Here is a 10,576-nt window from a genome sequence, read left to right as displayed (position 1 = left end):
TTGCCCCCTCTTCTTCTTTACAGAATCTCCTTTCCTTATGGTCGGTTACGCATGCTGCTCCAATCTCCTCGTTATCATCAACAAATATGACATCACCTAATTCAACTACCCCAGTCTCTTAACTGCACTCCAATACCTCACTTTCGCTCTCAGAGTCTACCTTCTTGATAAATTAAGGTTCCTCCGATCCATCACTACTCCTTCACTATTGACACCGCCAAACGCTTCTTCCCGACCGCACTCGTCTTCTTTCTCGCCATCTTCACCAACACCAACCTCCTCCTCCAAGCCAATGTCGACACCTATATCGTCCACCGATCTCTCACCCCTCTCCTCGTCATCCGTGTGGATACCGTTTTTCGCACTAGCCTTGTCCCTCCAAACTCACATTTTTCTCTATATTATCGCTAGTGTCGAGATATGTCGCTACTAATTATGCTTTTATCTACTTATTATTTGGCTTTTACTTATCTTGTCACAATCACCACTGTGATAATTTACATCAAATACATAATCATAAATATAGGGTTGAATACTTTGAGGTTTATTTTGTACAATAATTTCTTGTCTCTCATGATTGCGCCCTTATTTTAGTTCCTTACCTGTGAGAATCTTTGAGGTTTTCAATTCTCTAATATCCGATTTTGGATGTTTGTTTGATCCCACAAAAAAATGATGATAGTGGTAAGAGGTGATGATGGTGGTGCTGGTAGGTGGTGGCATGGAGAGGGATAAGGGAGACAGTGAAGGTGTTGGTAGTGGTGAGAGTTGTGAAAGTTTGAAATTTGGAGAAAAAATAAAAGGTAAGAAATTTAGGAATTTTATTGAAAAGTCAACAAAAAATTAGAATTTTGGTATTTTATCATACGGAACCTATCTTTTATGGGTATGGCATTAGTTTCTTTGTTTGATGTGTACTTTTGTCAACGTTCGCATAGTTCATGGGTATAAATACTAGATTATTCTTAACATAAGAATATACTATTAAAATAATATTAAAAAATCATTTTAATAATAAAAATAATTTTTTTAAAAATATGAAAAAACCCAAAAGATTTATAAACAAAACAAGATATTAAATATATAAGCTAATTTTTTTTCACTAACATTAATTAATTTTTTGAATAATTACTAATTAATAAAAATTTAAAAAATCAAGATCACCAATTGACCGCCTCTCTTCCTCCCCTTCCTTTTCATGCGAATTTGTTTTCCATCATCATTCTCCAAACACGACCCATTCATCCTCAAACTGTCGAATCATTGTGCCAAACATCGGCATCCACGCCACCCGCATCTCTGCTGGTATATACGCCCAAAAGGTCGCTCCAACTTGTTGTTGAGGTTGTTGTTGCTATTGAGGTTGTTGCTGCGATGGAAAGGGAGAGAAAAATTTGTGTTGGGGTTGCTGTTGTTATTGCTTGTTGTTGTTCATGTTGAGGTGATTGTTGCTGAGAGTGGTGGTGTTGAGGGAGGGAGGGAGAGTGTGCGATGGGGAGGGGGCTGTGATGGGGAGACAGAAGGAGGAGAGAATGTGCGTTGGAGAAGGAAGCTGTGATGAGAAAAGAGAGAAAAGGGGGGCTGTCATGGAAGAAAGAGGGAGGGGATTGCGTTGGGGAGGAAGAAGGCTGGGATGGGGAGAGAGATGGAGGAAGAGTCTGCGTTGGGGAGGGAGGGAGGGATTAGGATTTGGGGGATGGTTTGTCAGGTCGCCAGAATACGGTAACCATATCAGTATTGTGTTTGTCGAAGATTTGCTTCGAGAAACTCGGGGACACGCTTGTCAAATTTTAAAATTTTTTAGAGATTATTTTGTTAATAACAAAAATTAGATACCATTTTGTCAACGTTAAAATCTTTTAGATATTAATTTGATATTTACCTCAAAAAAAAAAAAAGAGGGGAAGAGGGAGGAGGGGGAGAGGGAGGAGAGAGACTAGTAAAATACAATAAATATATCAATATTATTACTCATCTACATCTCTACCAACTGAAATAGCATCCATGGTGAGGTCATCCAAAGATGATAACCAATATTAGTTATCCTTTTATTGGGCATTGCCATCAGCATACCCAAGATTCCTAGAAGAAGTAGTGGCCCATTTTGTGACATTATGCTCATGTTGACGGATATAAGAACATTTTAAAAACTATACCAGTACATACAAAAAAATGAAAAACAAAAACTATACCAAAAAAGGAGTAGAACATTTTAAAACACGTATTAATTCTAACAAAAAAAAAGTATTAGATATCATAACATAGGTTTCAAGTGTACTAGAAAAATTGGTGTTCTAGGACTTTCTATTGATCCCAATAGTAAAATTTATAGAAAAATTTTAAAGTGTATTGATACACTGATATTTTAATAATTTTTAACCATTAATTTTAATTATAAAAAATATATAATATATATAATTAAGATTAACAGTTAAAATTTACTGAAATATTAGTATATTAATATACTTAAAAACTTTTCAAATTTATAAATACATGATTGAAATTAACAGCCAAAAACTATTGAAACACTAGTATTCTAGACATTTGAAAATTTTTTCATAACATAATATGTTTAAGAAGGAACGAGGGATGTGTTCTAGAATATTTTAGAATTTTTTGTCTTTGATGACGAGTAAAATAGAACCAAAAAGAAGATATTTAATCTATCAGTGTAATTCTTAATAATTAGTTCAAACAGTCATAGTTTTCTGAATGTTTATGTTTGTAAACATTGTTCATAAATTTTATGTGATGCCTTATAAGGTTATATTTATATTTTCTTTTTATTTTTGGCCCGAACGTATCCTTTGGAAGATAATTATTGGGCCTTTCGTCCCAACTATTTACTCATTGTGGAACTAATTATTAACAAATATCATAATACTTTGATGACCAAAAAATAAATGTGATAAATACTTTTGAAATTACAGTCGAAAAAAGATATTATTTATTTGAATCACAATATTTTTGATCTGGTGGCATATTTAATCCTTTCTATTTCCTGCCACCTACGATACTCCTTCAGGTGTGGTGACGAAGACGGGTTGCATGATATTGATAGATGCCTTCAACATGGACCAGGGTTCTTTTGTGTTAACGTCATTCCATACGACTCATTCAAGACGTTCTCACAGAAGTAGAGCCAGATAAAATATTGGAGAGAGATAAAAAATATTTATATAATAAAATAAAATTAAAATAAAATTTTAAGGAGAAATTAAAAAATTTATATATAATTTATATATAAAAAAATTAAAACTAGAGGGGTCATTATTCCTTTTTCTTGTACCGCCCTGCGCTCTGAATTATTATTTATAGACATTGCTCCCTTTTTTTTTTATCAAAGATAGAGAGATTCGAACTCGCGACTTCTTAGATGAATATGGAAAGACTGTGCCATTTGAATTATAACTCATTGACTCCCTCTTCTTCATGATTTATTGATTGTTGATTTCACATTTTTCCAGTTTATTATTTATTTAGAATAATGTTAAAAGAAGAATCAAAATTTATTATTTTTTATTATCAATCAATCATTAATATTTAAAAGTATAAAATAAAATATATTTATTAAATTATTAAACTAAAAAAATAAATTAATAATTAAATAATAACTAAAAATAATAAATTCAAATAATTTTTATATTTTTTATTTATTTATTTTGGAATCGTCAAACCGCAAAGTAAAAGTACGGAATAATCAGGTAGTGCATGGCTGGCTGGTCTAGTATATATATCACGTGATTTTAAAAGAGAGTGCCATATTTAAATCAATAATTAAATATAAGAAAATTTTTAATTATATCGATATATTAGCAGTAATTTTTAATTATTGATCTTAGTTACAAGATATAATTAAGATTAACCATTAAAAATTATTAAAATATCGATGTACCAGTATTTTTAAAATTTTTTGTTAAATATATGCCTTGGAACCCTAGCAAACCCTTAATAAAGTGAGAGCCAATTTTTATATTGGCTAAGAAAATAAACTATTGATTTGGTGTTATTAATCTAATTCAATATTCTTTTATTAGGTAGTCATATTATGAATGCTACAAGCCTACAACTACACGATTAACATTACTATGCGAGTGTGACCGATTCCCTACACATTTGGACGTAAATAAACTTTGCAAAATTAATGAATTAAAGAAATAGAAATTTAAAAGAATGGTGGCTCCACCACTTGTTTTAGTTTTGCTATAAATATAGCTAGGCTTATATAAAGGGAGTAATTAATAAGGAAAGAAATAAAAGACATTATTCATTCGTAAGCAGGGTGGTGCATTGAAAAATACCAAATACCAGATGCCTTAACAAAATTGGAGAGGGAACTTGGTGGGACAAGTCCCTTTACAGTGTGGCTTTGCAAACAATGGCACCCAAAGGAAACACGTAACGCTAGCATTATTAGTCTTGATACTACATCTATCTAAAATCTTGGATTACGACACTTAAACAATCTTTTAGACATCTACAAGTTTCATAACTCATGCATAAATAAAACTAGAATTTGTAATTTGTTAAATTAAAATTAGAGAAATATTAGAAAATTATCAAAATTTATTATTTTTAGTTATTAATTATTTATTAATATTTAAAAATTTAGAATAAAATATATTATTAAATTGTTAGACTAAAAGAACTAGATTATATAAAGAAACTGAATTGATAACTAAATAATAATCGAAAATAATAAATTCTAATGATTTCAGGTATTTTTTTAAAAATTAATGTGTTAATTTATAAATATACTCTGTAAAAAAATATAAAATACATATATAACTAATGGATCAATAAAAAATAATATTATATATAATTGTTGGAGTATATTATTCATTATTCAATTTTTAATGATTTATTTTAAAAATGTACGTACTAATGATAGGTACATGTTTATGATTTTGAAAATGACCTTATTAGAATTTGAACATAAAAATATTATGTCGAATAACTTCAAAGGACTATTCTTTGGCAACGATTATGTGCACTAATGTAATGATCTCACTTGCCAATTTTTAAGTCGGTGAAAACAAAATAATTTGAAATAGACCATGTTATGCAAAATTTGGCTGGCAAAATCGATGTGTATTTTATTAATAAATTGGATAATTTTAGAGGATAAATTAAATAATTTTTTATTTGGACTTCTTGGTATAAAAAATGATTTTTTTTATTGCCAATAGTTTTGATTTTGGAAGTAATGTTTTGACTAGTAAAAACAAATAAGTCAAAGTTAAAGAAAGATGATACAATGAGCTTTGGAATTAAAAGGTAGTTATTGTCTTTTATTGATTATCAAGATATATTATTCCACTTTTAAGTTAAGTGGAAGATATCGGTACGAAATTTGAGGAGTAAGGTGAATAAATATGGAATTTAAAGACTAAAAGAAATTTGAGTGTCAAAATTTGGTAATCAAGATTTTTCATAGTCAAAATAAGGTTATGATTGAGAAATAAGAGGAAAAAAGATTGTGGACAACGTGCTTCGTGATCAAACAATCTCTATGATCTATAAATAGTAAAAACTCAAAAGAGTTCGAGGCTTTTTCCAAAAAAATACTAGATCATCACAAATAAACCTTCGCCAAAATTTTACGCAACCAAAAAGCATAAAATATAAGTACATGTGAGTATTAAAAATCAATCTGTAACTTATTTTTTTATGTTTATTTGATTTTTTGTTATTTATTTTTATTGTATTTTACTATTATTTTGTTTTAACCAATATTTTACATTTTCATCGTCTTTTTTATTGAATTATTTATTTTTTTGTATGTTATTCTACCACTAATAATGTTAACATAAAATTATTTTGATACCATAATTAAATAATTTTTTGGTTAAACTCACTTTTTCTTTAAAAAATTGTATCTACTTTCTAATATTTAAAATCTTGATACAAATTCATTTCAATACTACTTAATTGACCAAAAAACAAATGAAATCGTATTTATAAGAATAAATTGTAAAATTATAAAAGGTCCATGTATCTTATTTCTTCTATTTCTTGTGGTAAACTCATGAAAACAATAAAACTGGTTAATTAACTATGTATAAATAAATGATTAAAAATATATTCGAACAGAAGAATGTAGTAGATCGATAAAATGAATAATTTAATAAATTAAGTGAGAACGACATTTAACATTGTATTATTATTATTATTATTATTATTATTATTATTATTATTATTATTATTATTATTATTATTATTATTATTATTATGATAAAACATTGTATCATTATTTTATCTTCAAAAACCCTCTAATAAGTCATAAGATTAGTAAATTTATTTTTATATTTAATAGTTTATTTCATAAATATTAATAATCATAATTGTAATTTTTTTGTAATAATAATATAAATTTACTTTGTATTAATACTGTATTCAAAGTTCATTAGATGAAATTTCTGGCAATGTCCGACGAAAATATGTGACCTCTGATCTATACTAAGGTTGTAGGGTACATCTTAATCCACATCTTCGACTAAGGACGTTTATGGGTGGAGCTGAACCAAGTTTAAGTAGATTTAGATTTGATTTTAAAAATCTACTAAATTTATTTTGACCCAATCTAGAAAGTGACCTAAAATAAATTGAGAAGAGAGGAGGTCGATTTGATACAAAATTAGTATTATAAATTTATAAATTTTATATATTAAAATAATAAAATTTTATTTTTAAAAATTAAATTTAATAAATATTATATTATATTTATATCAAAATAAATTATTTAAAATAAAATTAATATCTATAATAAAATAATTTAACGATTTATATAACCAATAATGATGACTTTATATTGTAAATACTTTAATGTAAAAATTAATAATGTTAACAATTTTTAAATAATATTCAATATTTTAATCTTAATTTAATTATTTCTAGTAAGACAAAATATATAAGTTAAGCTAAGATAATCACTTGTAGTATATATTTAAAAAAAAGAAAGAATTGTCATATATATATATATATATATTAAAATGTTTAATTATTTATTTAATATTAAAAGGTTGTTTTGCCTTTCTACCGCTACTGATAGATTTTGCTCTTTTATTCACCAGCCAGAAGCAGGTATTTATCCGTTTTTCTGAGAAATACAAAAAACCTGTTTATGTTTTTCTTTATTTTTAAAAATACAAACAAGTCATTTAAAAAATAAAATAAATACTTAAGTTTCAAAATAATTATAGAATTTATACTCAAGAAGTCTTATAAATCTCACATTATATTTTTAATGGCTAGAGTATGATTATATTATACATACAAAAAAAAGTTATCAAATTAATTATTTATATAAAACATATATTAAAATATAAAATATGCATTAAATATGTAAAATAAAATAACCCATATGCATACACATAAATATATTAACCGACTTTCTATATACACTTAATAATTTTAGGTAAGGTATTAGAGTATAAATTTTGAATCCAAAATCTTGACTTCAAATATCATTAGTATCCATTGCACCCACTGAAAAAAGAATATACAACTGCCAATAACCATAAGGTGTTTGAATGTATGGTACTAAAATATATTGGATTTCTTTGTGGACAAGGTATCTCCGTTTCTGGCCCCAAATAACAGCCATGAGAAAAGCAATTCTGAAACGCCAATTATTATTAGCTTCATTTAATTAACATCATATTATTAATATTTAATAGAACCCCACTCCCAATTTAGATTGCACAACTATAATAAACTGAGCCCACATTTGAATGTCTTCCATTTCGGTGGAACCTGCGTAGATTTGCATGTGATACAAAATTTGATTCGAGTTTTATTAATAAATGTCTTTAAAATATTTATTGAAATATAAAAGTGATTTTTTTTTTGTAAAACAAATAATATTAATTTTTTAATAATATTAAATAAAAAATTTCTCAAAGTAAAATTATTTTCTATAACATATAAAATTAAATTTTTAATAATATTGAATAAAAATAAAAAAATTTCCCATCACATGCAAACAATATTATTTAGTGTCTTCTTTAGTGCTAAAACGCATACGACGTTGTTTTAATATATGTCCAGCGTAATAAGGTTTGAGTCATGCCACTAATGACGTTGAGCTCCGACGACGAAAAATATACGAAAGACTATATTGGTGCATTTTTTTAATCTGGGAGACCAAATTGTAGCAAATAGGAAGTCAAGAGACTAAATTAATGCAACTCGCTAATCTCAGAGACTAAAGTAGGGGCTTAACTCACCCTTACTTGAGAGAGAATAGTAGAGATACAAACATTCATCTTGCTTTTTTCTATTAGTTTAAACTTTTAAGAGAAATAGTTTCACAACAATTTATATGTCTCTTTCTATCAACGTAAGTTTTTAGGAGAAATAGTAACATAATATAGTTGTTAGTACAAAATTTCGACTTGTTGCGAAATTCGACTACGATAGGACTAGGTGTCAACTGCATCATCATATGATGAATTAAGTCAAAAAGGATTTGAGTCGAAATCGGTTGATTACACTTAGTCCAAATTTTAACAGAGTGAGGACTCGATCATAAGAAAACAAAATGTCAATTATGAGATAAGTCGAGTCGAGAAAGACTTACGTCGAGAAGTTATAATTATACGTGCTTTAATTTGACAGAATGTGAGTCTTGGAGACTAAGGTAAACACAAAGACGTGGAGGTGTTCACCATAGAGAACAAAGTCATTCACAGTCAACACAAGGACATGGATTGTGAGAGTCTAAGAAAAAGGGAGAAGCTATATCATGAAAAGAGAGAAATACTCTGTAAGTCTATCATTATGGGTTTATAAATAAGAGAAGTTTAGAAAAAATTAGGGACTTCAATATGAATATTTTACCATCACACCAAATTTTACAAAATTTTCAGTCACACTAATACAACAAAAGATAATGAAATACAAGTACATGTGAGTATCTGGAGTCTACTTTTAATTTATTTTCCTTGTTTTTCTTTTACTTTTGGTTTATTTTATTTTATTCCTTTTCTTTAAGTATTTTTCCTTTCATTGGAAGCTGAATTCATTTTTTTAAATGTTTCATTCATATTTTATTATGTACATAATTCATATAAATTAATGGAAGATTAATTTTTAGTATTTTATTTTATTTTAAAAATTAATTTATTAATATTTTTATTTTATTTTTTATTTTTTTATTTGAAAAGAATTAGGCCACATTTTAAAAGTGTAATGATAAATTTTTTATTTTTCGATATGTTTTAAAAGCGACTACAAAATTATATATACAATCACGCTTCCAAACGTGTTAATAGATAAAAGTATGGCAAAAATAAAACGTACCAATAATCCGAAAAAAGTGTAATAATAAAACGACCAATATATTTACAGATATGATTCTTCAAAAACATAATTTAAAAAGCGTGACAAAAAATTATTGTTACACTTTTTTCAACTTTTTATCGTGGTTTTCTTGTAGTATTTCTCCTATTAGCAATGATTTATACTCGTAATGAAGATTATAGAGATAAGAATTAAGGTTATAGTCAAAGCAAGTTAATTAGTTAGTTACTAATCGTAATTTGCTATATACGTTGACTTCTTGATGAGTTCAGTTTGGTTTCCATTATAACTGAACTCTGCTGCACATACTATATATAGCAGCATGTACTTTTATTAGGGATGGCAACGGGTCCCCATGGAGGCGGGGACATGCCCCCCGCCCCCCGCCCCCGTCTCCATTATCCGTCCCCGTCCCCGCTCCGTCCCCGTAACGGGTAACGGGGGCCCCGTATCCGCCGGGGACCCGGGTCTCCGCGGATATCCACGGATTTTTATAAAAAATAATAAAAATTAAAAAAAATTAGAAAAAAATTAAAAAAATAGTGTATTGTATATAATTTAATATTTTACTTTCATCAATATCTACTTCAATATTATGAATTACATGTATAGCACTCAAATGCTTAACCAAAAATTCAAAATCAGTAAAATAATAAAAATTTCAGAATAATTATAACAAATGCTTATCCAAATCACAGTAATTATAACAGAAAAAGCAAACAAAGATAATGAAGATGATAACAAATGCTTAATTATAATCATATAAATTATACTTAACCTAACTCAATAATTATAACAAATACTTAACAAAATCATAGTACACACAAATGGGGTATTCTAGTCTTTTTACATAAACGGAGTTTAAACGGGTCTCCACGGGGCGGGGACCTCTATCCCCGTCCCCGCCCCGTTTAATATACGGGGCCCCGTCCCCCGTCCCCGCGGGTACAAAATCGTCCCCATATCCGCCCCGTGACGGGTAAATCCCCGCGGATACCCGCCCCGTTGGGGATTTTTGCCATCCCTAACTTTTATTCATGTAACTTCTACAATAATTCAATCCATGCAATCTTTAGTATATTCCTTTTTTTTACAAACTCTCTCAACTAGTATCAAATAAATTTGTATCGATTATTTTAGATATTTGTAAAAAATTTTAATTAATTATATATTATAATTAAAAACTATCTAAATAACAATTAGGTTTCATAAAAATTCAAACTTTTATGCTTAAATTATTAAATTTATTCCGTTTAAATGAAAGAAATTATTA

At 28.0% G+C, this 10,576-nt stretch overlaps 1 pseudogene; it reads left to right on the top strand.

Moving 5' to 3' along the window:
• The first annotated feature begins 37 nt into the window (after positions 1 to 37).
• LOC112722173 (GDP-fucose transporter 1-like) lies at positions 38 to 594 on the top strand (annotated as a pseudogene).
• Positions 595 to 10,576: the final 9,982 nt, after the last annotated feature.

The sequence above is a fragment of the Arachis hypogaea genome, chromosome 1 (assembly GCF_003086295.3).
Source record: "Arachis hypogaea cultivar Tifrunner chromosome 1, arahy.Tifrunner.gnm2.J5K5, whole genome shotgun sequence".
In the NCBI taxonomy this organism is placed as follows: domain Eukaryota; kingdom Viridiplantae; phylum Streptophyta; class Magnoliopsida; order Fabales; family Fabaceae; genus Arachis; species Arachis hypogaea.
The sequence above is the reverse complement of the archived record's forward strand: the minus strand, read 5'-3'. Positions and strand labels throughout refer to the sequence as shown.